This window comes from Lissotriton helveticus, chromosome 2_1 (genome assembly GCF_964261635.1).
Source record: "Lissotriton helveticus chromosome 2_1, aLisHel1.1, whole genome shotgun sequence".
In the NCBI taxonomy this organism is placed as follows: domain Eukaryota; kingdom Metazoa; phylum Chordata; class Amphibia; order Caudata; family Salamandridae; genus Lissotriton; species Lissotriton helveticus.
In genome coordinates this window covers 667,797,632-667,814,615 of record NC_136059.1, presented here as the reverse complement: position 1 = coordinate 667,814,615, position 16,984 = coordinate 667,797,632, and the positions used below count along the sequence as shown (strand labels likewise).

The following is a 16,984-nucleotide window of genomic DNA, read 5'->3' as shown; positions in this document are numbered from 1 at the left end:
GCTTGCCCTGGCGCACCTTTTACAAACATTTACAGAGAGAGAGAGCTGCTGAACATGCATCTCCCTATCTGTGAAAGCAATTTTGATCCACTTCCAGCAAGAGAGAGAATTGTTGTTATACTCTTGCTTGCTAGAAGCGGAACACAGTCGGCCATAGCAAACAGCTCCTCCTCCTTTCGTGAATTTTGCCCCGTGGAGGGGGTGGTCCCTGGGGCAGTGGGGGTGGTGGACGTGCGCCCACCTTCAATTTTACAAAAGCCTCGGGGAGGTAGCAGTCCAGGGGCTGCTTGGGGGGGATTCTTGTGCACCCCCCTGCATTTATTAAAATTAAAGCCCCAGGGAGGTCTTGGCAGTCCCCGGGGCAGGCGGGGCCACCCTGCATTCAATTACAAAGAAGCCCGGGGGAGGTGGTGGTCCTCAGGACGATATTAAGCCCCAGGAGGGGGGCCCGTGTCCACACCCTTATTTAAAAAATGCCCCCGAGACCTGGCCCACCTGCGGGCTGATAATTAAAGCGCTGGATTCTGTGCTTTTTGTTTTTTATTTTCATTGTCTGCGGGATCCTTGGAACTCTCTGGAAAAAACAAATTACTCTTTTTTTGGGCACTGTGTGATTTCCCAACCCCCTCCTCCAAGGCTGAGGGGGTCAGGGTATTTCTACCCTGCCCCCTTTTTCTTTTGTAACTTTTTTTTTTTTTTTAATACTTTTTCTCAGGTCGATTCCCAAGATGGCTAGCAACACTTCCTGGTTCGAAGTGTTGGCAGCCTATCAGATCTTATCACGGGATTGGAAGGGATCGCGTATCCTCAGTGTCCCTATATATACAGCTGGAAATTTCTTTAAATGACTCCATATCTACTGAATGGATGTACACCAAATCACAAAAAGCACTTCCCTAGACCAACATCTACCTTCCTGCAAAATTTGGTGCAATTCCGTTCAGCAGTTAGGGATGCAGCCTTGTCTAAAGTTCTACGAAAATTAACATGGGGAAAATATGTTTTGGGACGCCCTCCCTCCCCTCCCCCCCCCCCCCCTCTTTTTTTTTTCTCAGCTCCCACTTGACGGATTACATGAAACATTCAAGACAGCAGCGGAATCGAGCGACTAGTTTTGAAAATTCTGCGAGGATTCGTCAAACGCCGCCAAAGTTATTGGCAAATTAATAAAATGCTCTTCTATGGAAGCTACATCCTAACTATACCTACTGCCAACTGCTAGTAGGTTATATATATATATATATATATATATATATATATATATATATATATATATATATATATATATATATATCCTCTGTAGATGGACTTTCGGGCAGTCTTCATCATCCATTCATTGGTCTCTTTGTTCAAGTGTCTGTCATTTGGTTATGCCCCCCCACAGCATGGGGCAGTGCTTCAGCCATTGTCTCTTTTCACTAATTTGCTCTTGCGCAAGTTCACATCTATTAAAAAGTAGTCCACTTTAGTAGCAGGACTGATTCCAAATACACCTTTCATTTCGTGTTTTTTTTTCTTTCTCGCAGCTGGTCTTTTTATTTTATTTTTTAATAAACATACTTTAGATGGAGGTATTTTATCACACTTTTAATATCTGTTGCTGATGTTTCCCAAAAATTATGAAAAAGATTTTAGCCGGTTTGCCAAGGCCAGACGTATTGTTTTTTTCAGCGCTTGATATTTACTTTGATCTGAAATGATGCTTCTGGTAATTAGTGATCCCACTTATTTTGATACTGTAGCCTGATAATTATTTTGCTTATCAATAAATGAAAATGTTTGGAATTCACTGTTAAACATAAGTATATATTTCTTTTGAAATTTAAGGTCACAGAATCAGAGGTGACGCATGTGGACCATGCTATTCAACATCGAATCCTTCTTTAAAAAAGTGGTATGTTTTTTTTCTCTTTTGCTATCAACATATTATTGATACTTACTCGCAGTTTAAAAGATGCAGCAGCTGTTGTAAGCTATTAATTCATTTATAAATGAATAATACTTTACATGACAGTGTCTATCCCTGGTGCCATGAATAAAGTACTGTATAAATGACAGAACAAATGGTTCTGTGGCACTCTTTCGTCTCTAACTGTAAAGCACTGGCCTACCACGTTCTCCGCAAAATTAGTTTTTTATTTTCAACATAGATATAGACCATTATGTACAATTAAAATGGTGCAGACTGCACAGTGCTTATGTGCAGTGGTGCACAAAATTAAACGGCGATACATCTATACATCCGGGATGGCCTATATATTTTTCTCTATACAACAATAGTATGGTATGAGTTTATTAATTGCTGTCTCCAATTTATTTAGGGTAACAAGCAATCCCTGTCAAGATTGTTGACGTTTTGTCCCTATTTATTTATGTGATCATTACCAGGTTCTCTTCAGGACATAAAAATGCTGTCTGGCTCATATCTATTGGATATAATGTGGAGAAAAGCTATTTAGTGTATGTATCTGGCCTGATAGTGGTAACCCGAAGAATGGGAAAAACATGACCTATCTTTCCGTATTCTGCATCCTGCGAATGGAGTGGTGGCAACTGTTAGATCTCTCCAGCTATGAAGAAAATAATACATATAATTCGGTATAGGCCCACAAACTGATAATCTAATCTATACCCTCACAAAAACATTGAAAAAATCAGGAACCCAGCGTATGTATCCACTAGGAACACAGTTATCTACAAAATACCAGTATGTACTGGAAAAAACAGGAATGGACTTCTTTAACATTGGGCAGTATATTTCCCCTAATTGTCACACATGACCAAGAGAAATGAAATAAAGACCAACCAAAGACTAAACTTCCTTGCCAAACTCCATGGCAAATGGTCTTTCCTGGTGTCAGCAAAAGCAGGTCAAACAAAGTCTCTTTGTCCGTATCAGCTGCAGCACACTTTATTGCATTTGCAATAGGCACCCAACATCAAATGTTAGAGAATCTGTAGGAAAGTGCCCCTTTTTGACATGGTCACCCCCACCTTTTTCCTGGTATTTAACGTGATTTCGACTTGAAGTGCGCTCTGTTCTCAATAACCAGGTCCCCAGTGTCAGATCGCTTTCCTAAAAGCTGTACAAACGTTTCCCTAATTGGCAATACCTTCAGCACGCTCTGCAAGACCCTAGTAAATGATACCCCTGGTACTTAGGGCCTGAGGTGCTAAAGGAGGTTCCTAAGGGCTACATCAATAGTTGTGCCATCCTAAGAACCCAGTCACCAATCACATGCAAGGCTGCCATTGCAGGCTGCATGTTTTGGCACAAGCAAAAGATGAAAACATGACAACATCCCTGTGTACCATGTCCCCTAACGCTGCATGTAGTATTTGCAAGTTACTCCTTCAGCAGGCCTTACTGCCCTATGACCAAGTGCTTAATATTGCATCTAAGGACATACCTGCATGAGTAGATATGCCCTTGTGCTGGTCAGTTCCATTACTGCCAGTGCTAGTGAATAGGAAACATTTTCAGGGGGCACTTCGAAGGTGCCCTCTGGGTGCATGTATAAATAAAACTAACACTGGAATCGGTGTGTGTTTAGTAATAGGAGATGTTTGATACCAAACAGCCATATCTTCACTGAAGCAATCGTGTAGCTGAGGAACTCCTTTTCGCCAGTGTCCAGCACGTTTTTGTTGTTGTTTTGTTTAACAGAGTTTTATATAGCGCAAACTTGGCCCGACTCGTGTATCGGAGCGCTTCACATAGCACCAGTTGCATTACATGAGGACACATTCATTTTTGTTGTTGCCCAGAATCACTGGATGTTCAGCTTCATTGCCGAGACTCTAACTCAGTTCCCCCATTTTGAAGTCGACCGCCCTAGCCGTTAGGCCAAGCCCTCTCCCCTTCTAAAATCCGACGTCCAAGGACACCTCTCCACCCGTGGGTCTTGGAGAAGAGGACCCAAGGTGTCCCAACATCCTCGAGCATCTTAATTTCTGAGTGCCCCTGTTGGTTTAGCCCAACTGGCCCCCTCAGCCAAAGCCAAAGGCTCATTACACTGCGACCGATCCCCATAGAGTAACATTGGGCATGCAACTGTTTTGCACCCCTGCACCCGGCCACCCTAGTGCCGCTGGTGGTGTTCTGCTGATGCTACCTTGCCTCCCACTCACCTTAACTCCTGGAGATTGGTCAAGTAAGTCGCTGTACTGTATCTGAATGTTGCAACTGCCTTTCCTCCCATATGATAACATTGCAACTTCTGAGATTTGCAAGTGTTGACTTTCTGAAGACACCTCAACTAGACCGCTAACCATGGCAACCATCGTGAAGGTAGCAGCGGGTGTGTCTTTGTGCTTAAGGTGCGTTAGACCCTTCTTTCAGAGTAATCTAAGTACACCCTCATTGATAGTGACTGAGAGGTTAACCAGGAATTTCGCCCTGTTCTCTGAAAAAAAATGCAAAATATACTTTGACATATATGTGATAGGTGGTTTTCTATTCATATTCGAAGTGTCACCTAGTCCACTATTGGATAAAATACATTGTTATACCTGTGTTGTCAAAAAGGGAGCCAAAAAGGTCACTCAACATTTCAAAAGTTATGAAGCCTTCATAGGTAAGCATATAACTGTACATATGTGACAGTTTTTTTTTCGTGTACTAAATGACTTATAAACTCGGTATGATGACAGAACAATATTCAAAGCTGTTCTTGTAACAACAGTACATACATATGCGACATGGAGGGTTCTTATTATCTCATCATGCACATGCACGGGTAGGAAATAAATCTAATCTATACTGTGACATCCCTAAGTCCCCCATAACATACCAAGTTAACAAATTAGTTCAGTGTTGCTGCCACATCTTTGCTCACAGCCATCATTGAGTCCTTTCCAAGAGTCGATCCCTCCATCTGCATTCTCTGGTCACCAATAGTTCCAGTATGTTTCCGCTTCTGGAGTCCAGTTTCACTACTTCTAGGACGTACCACTTCAACATTTGCTCTGTGGTGAGCCTCTGTGTAGTATTTGACTGGTGGTGCTCCCTCCGTCCTGCAACTTATCCGGCTCCGATGTTGACAGATGAAATGTACTGCCCCAATGTTAGAGGAAACGAGCACCAACGGTCTTGGATACAGGACACCCTTCCTCTGGTGCACTCCTTCAGGACGTGGTATAGTAACAAAACCCATTACTGTGTTTCCAATACGTACTGGTGTTTTGTAGATAAGGGTGCTCTTAGTGGATAAATATGCTGGGTGCCTGACTTTTTCAATGCTGTTGTGAGGGTATAGATAATCAGTTTGTGGGCCTATACCTAATTTTATGCATTAATTTCTTCATACCTGGGGAGGTCTTATAGCAATTGGCACCCCTCCATACGCAGGAAGCACACTGCGGAGATGTCGGTCATCTTGTTCCCATTATTTGGGTTAGCAGTACAGTTATACAGTAAATAGCCTTTCTCCACATTCTACCCAATACGCAATGAGCTAGATGGCATATTTATGTCCTCGAGATGCCCTGCTAAAGATCATAGGGACGAAACATCAACAATTTTGACAGGAATTGCCTGTTACCCTAAAGAATTTGGAGACCGCAATCAATGAACTTGTACTATACTATTAATGCATAGAGAGAAATATATAAGATATCCCTGATGTATTTATGTAGCACTATTTAAATTTGTACAGCACTGCACACAGAGCACTGTGCCTTCTGCACAATTTTTAATGTATATAATTGACCTATATCTATGTTGAAAATAAAAAATTGAGATTTGATGAGAATGTGGTAGAAAAGCGCTTTAAAATTAGAGTTAAGAGTCCCACAGAACCATAAGTAATGTTTGCTTATTACCCAGGTTCCGAATTTGGGCATATGGGTTTGGTCCTGTATACTATATTTATTAAGTACTGAATAGTAATGTATCATGTACTCTGCTTGAAGGTGGGTTACTGGTTGAGGTGGGTGAAACCCTACAAAAGCAGAACCCAAAACTACAGTCAGGGTGTAGTCAAAGCAAACCCCATTCACCCTTTGGCAGCTTGGCACAAAGCAGTATGGCTTAGCTCAAAGGCGCTGTGTAAAGTGTGTATGCAGCATTTAAAACAGTAATAAAGTGAAACCACAAGAAAAATCCCATACCAATGTAGAGTAACAGTTTATAAGTTATTTAAAACCAGAATAACAAAAAATCTAATCAATAGAACTATGAATGTGCGGTTTCAACGTTTTTAAGTAAAAATAGTGCCAAGGAGCACAGAACGCCATACGGGGCTATCTGGTCACGCCGAAATGGGACCTCAATGGAGCGCGGGACGGATACCGGGACCAAGTTAGCCTTGCTGAACAAAGTACCTTAAATTCTAGTTGCAGAACTTTGCAATGTCTCTCGTCGAGGCTATGTCACGCACCAGTGGTTCTGAGAAGCTTAGATGCAAAATCCTGAAGCGGCTTGCGATGCAAGTCCTGTGCTGAAGATCTTTTGCACACCGGTGGTTCTGAAGAAGTTGCGGGGCTTTAATGCGATATCTGCAGTCGGGTATGTGCCAATCTGCAGCGATTCCAGGTCAGGGCTGCGACGAGATGTGCTGCGTTGGTCTGCCTAGAGGACCACAGCTAGGCTGGCAGAGCACCTCAAGGCTCACTTTCTAGGGTGCAGGGCTGGGGTGGCACCACTAGTGGGGGTAGGACTTGCAGCAGACCGAGTCCAGGTGCTTCGTTCAAGCTGGTTGGAGCCTTTTCTGTCCCTGGCCCTTTTTTAGGAGGTCAGCCAGCTAGCCCTTGGAATGACGCTCGTGGTCCTGGGATCAAGATGCAGTTCCAGTCCTTTCACTCCGGTAGGAGGGCAACAGAGTAGCAGTTCTTCTTGGTTCTGTCTGAATCTTACACAGGTCCAGAGGTGTGCTGAAGAGTTGGGTTTGAGAGTCCATTATTTATAGCTGGTGCCTTCACTGAAGTAGGAAGATTCTACCTCAGAGCTGTTTGGTATTTCCTGCCTAGTGTCAAACTCTTTGCGAGTGTGCTCCGGCAGAGCCTTTATGAAGTGTGATAGGTGACAGCTCCTCCTCCTCATAGAGTCAGAGATGGCCATCACCTATTCTCCTTTGTTTCACCATCCAGGAGCAATACACACGTACCAAGTGCCAGCTACACCTAGTTCTGTCTCCCTGAATACATGCTATAGGCACCACATGCTTGGGACAAGAATATTGCAACTTTCTAAAAGAGTTTGCCTCACGGCCGTTGGGCGTGCACGCATCTCCTTGACGTCGTCTCATCACATCAAAGACGCCATCTTGTTACATCGCACCGGATCGTCGCAACGCATCGAGGCGCCATCTTGTTGCATCGCAACCGGTACGCACCACGACATCGTCGCTTGACCTGCTCTGCGGTAAGGAACAGACGCATCACCTACTTTGCGCAAGCACTGAGGAACAGACTCATCGCCTCCCCCGAAGCAAGGAACCGACTCATCGTTCTCCTTGGACACCTTTTATCCTGCGTTACGTATCCTAAGGTACTTTGTGAGAAACGTGTTGCATTTACCATCATCTTTGAACTAAGTTATTTCTACCATCTAAAAGTCATTTTCTTAATACTGTGTTGTGAATTTTTGTCGTTTGGGTCTTGTGTTACGTCTATATAAAGAATACTTATTTATATAAAAACCTGTGTTGTGTCAATCTGTAGTACTTTCACTGTATTACTGACTGTGTTCTCAAATGCTTTACACACTGCTTCTGAGATAAGCCTTCCTGCTCGTGCCAATCTACCACAGGGTTGAGCAGGAGTTATTTCAGGAGGGTAGCCCACTTACTCGGACTAGAAAGCAAGGGTCCCTATTTGGACAAAGGTGCAAGCCATTGCCAACTAGAGACCCCCATTTCTAACACAGGCTCACTAATGATCATACTTCACTGATACTAATTTTAATCCATCTCAAAGACACTAGAGTGGTCATGGAGACCTGAAATGGTCTCCTTGAAAGAATTAGACTAAACCCTTTACAAAAATAACCACTGGATTGACCACTTACCTTGGCTCCCGAGCTAAGTACAGATTGGCATAAAGCATTTCAACATCTTGTTAAGATTAATAAGTGCTATGTAAATGTAATTGCAATACAATACTCAATAAACGATCTGTTAACTTTCCGTAGTCTCCACTCCTGGTCCTTCCATCTCTTATTGACTTATTCATAGATGTCAGCTGAAGGACTAAGTGTCAGACATGGGTCAGCTAGGTGTCATCTTGTGTTAAAGGGTGAGTGACCTCACTTCTGACAAATAAAACTGATTCTGGTAGCACATTCGTTTGGTTAGTGAGCTGTCTCATGTCTTTGGTGCGCATGGCCTTGATGGCTGTGCACAGAGACCACTCACTTCCACACACAGGGAAAAGAATTAGAGAGAACATTGCCTGTAACCTTTGGTTTTGTCAATGAATTCCAACATTTTTAAATATTTTTATTTCCGAACTGTAACCTGTTGAGGTTTAATATCTGTGAAATGAGCATTGTGCCCGAATGAATCCTGCCCTGCGTTATTTATCCAAGAAGAGGCCCCCGTTTTGTGCAAATCTTGTACCCAACTGGAGAACTTTTTACTGGCTAATTAGTAAGTGCTACCTCGGGTAAATATATAGCGCTTCTCCTACACTACTTCTGCGTTAAGGACGCCGAGGAAATGTCTCCAGTAACCCTGTGTGCTTGTAACTTTCCAATGTGATTATTGAATTGAGCGTATTCTGAAGATAACTTGAAATGGTGGAACTGCAGAGAAAACACGCTTGGATGATTTGTACGTGGTTTCAGGCCCCATCCCCCCTCCCCAGGCCAATTTCATCCCCAGGGACCACAGCCCTCAATGCCCCGGCAAGTACACCCAATGTGCAATGGGACCGAGGGGGGAGCCTCAAGGTCCTTGTGGTGTCATCTGTTTCCCCTCCTCCTACAGGAGCCGTCATTGCTTTACAGACAGGGGCTGCTGAAAGGCAGCTCCCTGACTGTTAGAGCAATGTTTAATCTGTTTCCCTGAATGCATCTTTGCACAGATGCAAACTCCACTTTCTGCAAGTCTGAGCTGTTTGACAGCTCTGGCTTGCAGAAAGCTCAGTTATGTTTTCTTTTGCCTTTCTGGGAGCTATCCGCTCCCACCAAGCAAAAACAAACAGCTACCTCCTGAGGGTGGGCACCTCGGGAGGTGGCAGGAGCAGGCCCTGGTGTTCCTCCCCCCCCCCCCCCCCGGCCCATCCAGGGCTCCATGAGGGGGGTTGTGCGGGGTGCCGGATTTTATGTACCTCAGGGGGAGGTGGCGGACCACGCTTCAATTTTTCATTTACCCAGGGCTTTCATAAGCTCTAGGATGGCAGCGCTGTGCGCCCCCTCTTGTATATATTTCCTCGTGTCGGATCCTTAGAGGATTCGTGTCCCTACATATACAAGTTTGTTTTTACCTTAATATTTACAAAACTAGTGAATGGATTTATGCCAATTTACAAAAAGATCTCCTTCTGGACCCAACAGCTACCTTTCTCCGAAATTTGGTGTATTTGAGTTAATCATATATATGTGTGTGTACATGTATGTGTAGTAAATGTATGTATGTATATATATACTGCATATGCATAACATAATTAATGTGTCTCTCTGCTGGGAGAATGCAGCGGACTGTGCTGCCTTATTTTAATTATTTCAGACTTAATAGGCGCCTAAGAAAGGAGAGCATAACTTTCACTTATGCTTTGCAGGAGGACCTGACATTTGTCTCCATCACCGGGACATGTATTACGAATTAACAAATGCATCGGAGCTTCGGGGCCGTCAGGGGAAATTCACAACATCTGATCACCCTATCCCTGGGCGATTGGTGTGCCTGTAGCCCAGATATGCAGACCTCCACCTTTCTATATTCATATAAAAATAAATCTCCCGACTGCATCCGCCATGACCAAGGGTTCGTCTAGTTCTTTTCTATAAGATATACTCATGTAGATGTAGAGTATCAATTTCATCAGGAGCCTATGAGAATGTAGGACGCCTTTTGCTGTTGACCATTAATTTAAACATTTTTAGTAGTTAATATTTCCATTATGAACATCAAACAATGTATTCTAAAAATGTCTCAAATCGTATACTATTATGACGTTAGGAAGGTAATCTTTCCCTGAAATTAGACTTATGTGTACATCTCAGAAAAGCAGATTTCCTTGCCACCCAATGTCTGTTTTTTTTTTTTTTTTTAAAGAACCTTTATTGTTATAGTACGGAGATACAAACATGGGCCTACAACCAGTCCGGCCGGCCGCTATTCAAATCGATTAAAAAAATTAATGTAGTATAAAGACATACAGCGGTCCGGAGTTCAAAAGCTGAGTAACAGCCAGGATATATCTTATAATTAAAGTACCATGCGATAATAAGGATCTGAGACGGTTCATTTTGTAATAACGAAAAATAAATGAAAATCAATGTCGTATAATCACACACACCCCTAATACAGCTAACTAAAAGCAAAGGATTTTACGCCAGTAATGTACATAAATGAAAAAGACTGGGGAGGGGGTATATGAGTCCGGATAGATGCAGTAAACACTAGCAATCATGGCGAACTAGCCCCACCCCTCAAGGCGAAACACAATATTGGAGACATGGAAGACGACGAAATCGAAAAAGGAAAGGGCAAAGGGCCATAGAAACAAAGACAGAACAAAATAACAAACCCATCCCCCAACCCTCCACCCTGCACCCCTGCAAAAGGCTACGGCCTACCCCCCCAGCAGCGTGCCTGTCGCCCTAAATAAGAGACCCGAAATACAGAGAAGAAAAAGAGAAAAAGAAGAGAAAAAATACAGGAGAAGGGCCCTTGATCTAGTTATCCGGCCCCTCCCACCTCCGCGTGCGAAAATCGTATAAACAGTAATGGTAGAAGAAGTACAGGTAGCAGCTATCACGTAGAACGCAATTAATGACATCCCCGCTAAGCGCCCCTCAAATCACCATCAACCAGCCATGAGTCCCTCCATGTTCCAAGCGAATTCACCCCTGGCCTCGTTTGTCAATAGTACCAACGTTGAACCATCCCTCAAACGGGATACAAGGCAGCACAAAGGGTCCGATTACACCGGGAGGGTCAGGCAGTGTCGCCCCTCCATAGGACCCCAGCCACCGAAATTTCGCCGATGATGCATGGCGGAAGTCTGATTGGAACAATGTCAACACCGCCAACAGTCTCGAGTCCGAACACAGTCCCGCCAGACACGGAAAGGGAAACACACGATGCGGGAAGCGCCAAAACCCCGACGGGGCCGCCCAAGCCGTGTATCGATGCTGTTCCTCCACTTGCCGATCCGAGAAAGGCCCTGGTGAGACAATCACATGCACCACAGGTGCATCCACAGTAAGCTCATGAACCAAATCCATCCACGTCTCTAAGAATGTAGACTCATCCGGGGGAAGACGTCGATGAAGCAGAGGCAGACACATCGGCGCCTCCTTGAGAGCGATCCGTGCCATTACAAGATGGCGGGACAACAATGGCGGCCATCCTTTGTCCCAAATCTCGGGCCTCCCGGATCAGGGCTGTCTGCAGGGTTGTTAGTGCAGCCAGTATATGTTTGGGCGTGGGCGTTTTCTCACATAGCCAGACCCCGGGATTCTCTCGTGCACCGGTTTCTCTGCCCGGGTGAGGGGTGCACGAGAAAGTATCATCCGCCATTTCAGCCATCACGTTCTCTTTCTCCTCCACCGCACCTCAGGATCGGGTCCGACCCCCGGAATCAGCAGGATTCACAGCGGGATCTCAATAGTCAGGGCAGGCAGCAGAAAGGAGAGTCACCAAAAGGCTAAACAAGCTCCCCGCTGCCCGGGAGTCACCCACCGGTTTCCAGGGAGGGCTGTTAACATAACCGGGTATCACACCGAAGGGGAACTGGGCATCGTGGACTCTCGCCGTCCCAACTATTTCACACCTCCCGCAGGGCAGCCCACTATTGGGAGTGGGTTGGTATCATCTCTTCCGGTTCGCAGATCTCAGGTTCTCTCCGACCGGCTTCCCAACCCAACCAGAGGCCGCTGGTGGTGCAATCACAGCCAGACACTCCCCCCACTCGAGAACCCGGTCTCAGCACCTCGAAGGCCGCCAAAGAGACGGGGACAGTTCTTCGGGTCTACGGCGCGGTGGAGCCTCAAAAGCAGACGGTAAGAGAATGCTGTCCTTCACCTACTTAAATTAGCAAATACTGCTCAGGTGTATCGCCAGGATATATGTGCGGGGCGGGAGGGCTCACGGAGCCAAGCGGTTATGCAGCCATCCCGATCGCCATCTTGGCTCCTCCCGTCTGTTTATTTTTTTAATGCTAAAGTATGTTTGGTACGCAGTGAAAAGCTATTATGTGTGGCTGCTCAGTTGGCTGAGATTATACTTTGCTTCCAGACAAGCTAACAGCTGTACATGACCGAAGGAATCTGGGGAAAGTTTATGGCTCAGCCATCATCAGAAAATGTTATAACCTCAAACGTTGTTTACAATGTCACGTGTTACCAGAGTTTCACTATTTTGTGATTGTTGTGTGCCACAAACATTTTGCTAATTCGCCCTAATAGGCTCCTTGCTTAATTCAGATTTTTGATTCTTTCACTCGCACATGACTTTCGACGTTTTAATAAAAGTAGACAAAATTACACACCAGTTATATAAATCAATAAATATTAGTGCTCAATAAATTGTATGTTTCGTTTGCCAACTCGACCTGTTTTAGAAAGTTAAGCTGACAGATTTACGTTACCTTGTAAATACCTCAATAAAAGTATTTGAAATTAAAAAAAGAAAGTTAAGCTAACCTTTATTTCAGAGTAGCAAACTATTTTAACCTTTTCAGAATAAACCAATCACCCACTTTCCTTCGCTGCCTATCAGTTCAAAGTACTGTGCAAATTCTATGTATAATTATAAACCCCTACATTTGAATATAAAGAAAACATTATAGTTTTTCCGCTCTAGAAAGATATGTTGACAATAACTTTTTATTTAAACCAAATAAACCTTGAAATTGGAATGACATTATGGAAATCTGGCCTAAGAAACTGTTGTGGGATAAGTAATTGGTATGAGTAGGTTTGCAAAAGGATTTATTCAGCTTCATGAAGGCAGGTAAAAGAGAAACATGCATACAAAGACACCACTAGGAGTCGATGTTAGCAGGACCTTCTCCCCAGGTCTAACTGCCAAGTGACTGCTCCACCGAACCTCCATTCCGCAGGGTTTCATCACATCACACATCTCCCCATTTCACAAGGAAACAAATAGAAAATATATGCAGTCTGTGAGATGCCTTGGGAGAGGATCCCAAAATCACATGGAATTGGAACAACTAACAGAAAGAAAATCTAGATGCTTGACGATACCTTGGGAAAGGATCTCAAACCACACAGATGTGGGTAACCAAACTACAAAAAGAATTCACATTACAAACTAAAATCACATAGAATGGCCGTCACACACTCCCACATCAACAAACTCATACAAAAAATAGTAACACCCATAATACTCAAGACTCACCGAGCCAGTTGGCTAGAACTAACTGATGAAGAATTGAAAATGTCCATATAGTTAGGTGGAAAGAAGGAACAACGGTGCTAAAAGAATAAAGCCTGACAACCAAATATATGGCAGTCAACATAAAACATCTTACATGCACTCAAGAAGCTTACATACGCACAAGCATGAGGCACCATTCCCTTTTGACTTCAATACCAAACAGGGCTTCTCTGAATCCTTCATTATTCCCAAGAGTGAATTTAACCACCAAAAAACAACTAACCTGGGTATCTTTCAACTTCACACATTTAAAAAATGGAAAATAAGAGTTTTTCAATCCTGTACAGCAGAACTTGGTGCACCTCACCCTTAAAGCTGTAATAGGGTGAAATCACATGTAACGTTGAGAACAGGGTGTCACTAGACTCCTGGAACTGTAAACCCGGCATAAACAATTACAGCAGTGAAAACAGGGTGCCCATTTACCCTTACAATCTAAAACATGGTAAAACCTGTGCAACTTTGTAAATAAGGTGAGCTAAACCCTTGCAACATCAATCATTAACCGGCTAAAAACACTTGCAACACTGAAAACAGAGTGCACCTAGACCCTTGCAAGTGTGAACTGGGTGAACCACTTGCATCTGGAAATTAGGTAAACCCTTGTAACGTATACTTCAAGTAGAGGGTAAAGACCTACCCACTCTTACCCCTCAGTTTATGGTGCCCACTGATAACTGTCACAAGTCCTTAGAAATTCAGCGTACCTGACATAAATCAACTTAAAAATAAGAGGGTGACTGTCAAACCATAAACTGTAGTAAATCAAAAGTAGCTGTGAAAAATTGATATACTCTTAGATGTGAAACACTAGAATACAAACTGCATGTAACGCACACTTCTTCTAAAACATAATACATGAACTGTTGAAGCAGGCGATATCCCTGGAAAGGGGAATGGATTGGGTTATTTAAAAAAACCAAAAAGGTTTGCCCTTCTCAAATGTTTGCCTGTTCAACTAAGTCACCCCAAAAATGCCATGAAGTGCCATCTGCTGGATAAATCAAATTATTGATATTTAAATTCTGGCATGTTTGCACAACAAATTGCTAATAGGATGGAGCATATGTCACAATATCAAAGGCACTATCCCCATTTCACAGTCATCTTTAAAATAAAAGTGAACAGTCCATCATAGGGCTGTGGTTGATGTATTTATGTAAATGTCACTGTTATTTTCTAAATATCTACTGGTCAAGAAAATGAATTAACGCAGCAAAATCATCCCCTGCATTACAGCACTGAGGAAGACGGAGAACTCATTCTGACCAACATTTGTATAGTCCTGGCAATGAAAAATTGTCTAGCAGACGCGACAAAGAATTTTCAATTCTATTAAGGACACGGAGGCGAGGATTATGCTTCTCTTTACTTTACTGACATAAACAGCAGCCAATAAAAACTTTAAACTGGCATGACCCCGGAAGGACAACCCCCTCCAACAGTCTGCACCAATCAGTATCAAGTCCCTTGTATAATTGTCCATGCACATAATACGACCTCCTCTTTCTTTGCGAATACATCATCCGTCCAACGTGACCGGAGGCCAACATGGCAACCATCGCATCCAACGTCGAGGAAATCATCCTCTGCATAACTGCAAACAATCCAGATCATAGGCAGGTCGACTCAAGTCTGCTTCTGTTGATCACCTGAAACAAGAATATATGTCGTAATGGCCATTCCTCAAACTGGAAATACAAGCAAGCCATCATAAACATTCGGGTGGGTACAGTACATCATATAATCATTCAATAATGCATGACATCACAAGTCTGCAAGCCCGGGTGGGATAATCCTCGCCTCCGTGTCCTTAATAGAATTGAAAATTCTTTGTCGCGTCTGCTAGACAATTTTTCATTCTATGTCAGTCCACGGAGGCTCAGATTATGCTAGTTTAAAGTTTCTCCACCACCACTGAGGCTACATCCACAATAGGCTTATGATAAAATGTCTTGAATGTGGATTCAGAAGACCAATCTGCCGCAGTCATAATATCCTGAAGCCGAGAACCGGCCCCAAATGACTTAGATGCCATAGCTCCCCTCACAGAATGAGCTCCAAATTTAGAGGTATCAATACCGGCAAGGTCCAACAACCAGGTAACCCACCTGGCCAGAGTCGCACAGGCGACTGGGCGGAAAGGTCTCTGCAAGGAAATTAACAATTGACCAAAACCAGTCCTAAACTCTCTAGTACAATCCTCATATACCTAAAGACATTGAACAACACACAATTTACTGTGATGAGGAAAAGCAGGATAAGCAATACATTTTGTATGCATCTTAGTACGTTTAGAAATCGTAAAAGAAACTCCCGAGGGAGTGAATACTCTACCTGCCAAATCCAAGGCGCGAATATCCGATACTCGCCTGCACGAGATCAAACAGAGCAAAAGTGTAAGCTTCGCCGAGAGCTGCTTGCGAGACAGCCCCTCATTAGCCGGCCAGGTCGTCAAAAAACGAAGGACCACAGACACGTCCCAAAGCTCAGTGTACCGTGGCTGAGGAGGATTCACCAGGCGAATCCCCCTAACTACTTTACAAACCAGGGGATGCTCCCCCACCGGCTTGCCCTCAACATGCGGATGTCCCGCCGAAATAGCCGACCGGAAATTATTCACCGATCTGTAAGCCATTCCTGACCGCGCCAATTCAGAGAGAAAGTTCACTATCACAGTGATATCGGATCCCATTGGATCACCCTGTCGTTCAGCACACCAACCGACCCACCGTCTCCAAGCTGACTCATACCGCTTGTGAGTGGAAGGTGCCCATGCCTGAGATAAGAAAAAGATAGCGTCTTGCGAAACTCCCGGCATTTGCCAACGGCGCCGGAAAGTCTCCATGCCATAAGAGACAACTGCTCCTGAAGGACCAGCGGATGGTAAAGACCCACCGGGTCCGTCAGAAGATCCGGGAACGACGAGATCCGCACCGGCGGTGCACAGGCGAGACTCATCGCTTCTGGGAACCATGCTTGCGCCTTCCAGCACGGGGAGATCAATACCATCTCCGCCTTCTGCCTCCGAACCTGAGCCAGAACCCTCGGGATCATGATAAATGGAGGAAACGCATATAGAATGCCCGTCGTCCATGACTGAAGAAAGGCGTCCGAGCTGATCGCCAACGGATCCGGCCGCCAACTGTAAAACTGGGGCACTTGTCTGTTGAGCCGCGAGGCAAACAGATCCACCACACACGGACCCCATTTGTGATCCAGTGCCCTGAAGATCCGGGGGTGCAACCTCCAATCGCTGGCATCTCTCAAGTATCGAGAGTTCCAATCCGCCGTCACATTGGCGGATCCCGGTATATACTCCGCCGTCACCGAAATTTGATGGGCCAGGCAATAATGCCAAAAGTCCTTGGCTATCTCCGCTAGGAGACGCGACCTGGTGCCTCCCAGGCGATTTA

At 44.3% G+C, this 16,984-nt stretch overlaps 1 protein-coding gene across 1 annotated transcript in view; it reads left to right on the top strand.

Annotated features, from left to right (window-relative positions):
* The window catches only part of LYSMD3 (LysM domain containing 3), a 117,149-nt gene that overhangs the window by 49,998 nt on the left and 50,167 nt on the right, over positions 1 to 16,984 (top strand). The window contains exon 2 of the mRNA XM_078675369.1: positions 1,828 to 1,894. The gene's annotated coding sequence lies outside the window, so the exon portion shown is untranslated. The remainder of the gene's footprint in view (positions 1 to 1,827; positions 1,895 to 16,984) is intronic.